The sequence below is a fragment of the Austrofundulus limnaeus genome, unplaced genomic scaffold (assembly GCF_001266775.1).
Source record: "Austrofundulus limnaeus strain Quisiro unplaced genomic scaffold, Austrofundulus_limnaeus-1.0 Scaffold116, whole genome shotgun sequence".
Lineage (NCBI taxonomy): Eukaryota > Metazoa > Chordata > Actinopteri > Cyprinodontiformes > Rivulidae > Austrofundulus > Austrofundulus limnaeus.
Window position 1 is genome coordinate 179,535 of NW_013952518.1, and position 1,590 is coordinate 181,124.

At 38.5% G+C, this 1,590-nt stretch overlaps 1 protein-coding gene across 4 annotated transcripts in view; it reads left to right on the plus strand.

The window, feature by feature from the left end:
* tafa5a (TAFA chemokine like family member 5a) overlaps window positions 1–1,590 on the plus strand; it is a 363,496-nt gene that overhangs the window by 15,573 nt on the left and 346,333 nt on the right. For all 4 annotated transcript variants that reach the window (XM_014014536.1, XM_014014535.1, XM_014014538.1 and 1 more), the window contains exon 3: window positions 462–613. The gene's annotated coding sequence lies outside the window, so the exon portion shown is untranslated. The remainder of the gene's footprint in view (window positions 1–461; window positions 614–1,590) is intronic.

A 1,590-nucleotide genomic window follows, 5' to 3' on the forward strand; every position in this document is an offset into this window, starting at 1 on the left:
AAATAAATCTGTTCTTTTTTCACATAAAAGGCTAAATAAAACAAAAATATTGGTGGTAATTTTTGACTGTAACTTTACAAACGACACCCCTTTTTAATAAGTATATTAATGTTTTTTTTTAAAATTTGAGTTCTCTTTAGGCTCTCTTCAGGACTTCTATTCTTATGGAAACATCTAACAGTTTATGTAAATGAAATTTCCATGTCTTTGGAAAATAAAATGATTTTGTCTCTTCTGTATTTGCTCAGGTTTATGCAGACGCAGATGAAATATTCCAAACATTTAAAGCATGACTCAGCAGGCCCAACAAGTGGTGGTTTTCTCATATTTGATGCTATCAGATGTAGCTGAGACCCTTCAGCTGGACCCTCCGTGTTAAACTGAACTTTATTGTTCTTATTAAAAGAAGTGAAGGACTCCAGCACCGACATGCTGCCCTTTATGTTTCCTGTATTATTCAGGTGGTGAGGCAGCAGAGCAACACTCTGACAACGAACACTGACAGAAGACTAAAAAGTGGACCTGACACGGGGGGATTGGAACACGGGTTTGAGAGACGGCTGCCTTATGGACTGGGCCTCGGCGGTCCCAGACCACAAACCAAGGCCATCTGGTGAGTAAGGCGAGCCACGGCAAATAGTCCAACTTTCATCCAAGGAAATGTTGATTTCAGTACAGACCAACAGCATCACTTCCTGTTCTCTGGTTTTACTCTCACAGTTTGGAGTTGTTTCTGTAGCCATCCCCTCCTGTTTCCTTCTTTTAGCTTCATTTTCTGCCTTTTCTTTGAGGCCGACACCGTTTTTGTTTGTTGGCTTTGTTAAATAGTTAACATCCTGCTGAGGCCCTTCCCCCCGCTGCAGTTTGTCAGAGCGCTTAGGATTTTAAAGGAACACAAATCGACGCAGGAGAAATCTCGCCGAACTCTGTTGTGTTTTTGCCTTCGTTATGTTTCTCTCTGCTGCTGCTCGCGTTGCTCTCAGGAAGCTGAAGCTGCAGAAAGAATAACTGCTTTAAACCCTAAACTCTAAACTCTAAAACTGTAAGTTCAAACAGTTTAATATGACATTAAGAGCTGTTTGTCTCCGCCTCCTCAGCTTCTGATGGTGGACGACTTCAGCAGATTAATAATCAGATTGAGCAGAAATCAGTAACCAGATCGCTCTGCACATCTGGCAACGTTAAACTGAAMCCGTTAAATTTTTTTAAACATATTTTCTACAGACTGCCTAAATCTGTCTGCTCCTTCCTCCTCAAGTAATCTTTTTAATTCATTACTGTTATTTTGACTAAAATAAGTCAGAACAATATGTTTATATTATCCTCCTCCCTGCCTTTTTCTCCCTGAAGTATACATTTTAATTAATCCCACTTCATATTTTTACCTTTAACATATTCTCCACCTTTTTTTTTTAATTCAAATGACAAAACTCTTAATGTATTATTGCTATGCAAATTAAGGCTGTATTTACTCCTCACCCTTTTTTTTAAGAAAATCAAAATTGGAAAAGGTAGTGGCTACAGCAGGTAAAATAAGTATTGAACACGTCAACATTTTTCTCAGTAAATATATTACTAGAGGTGCTAATG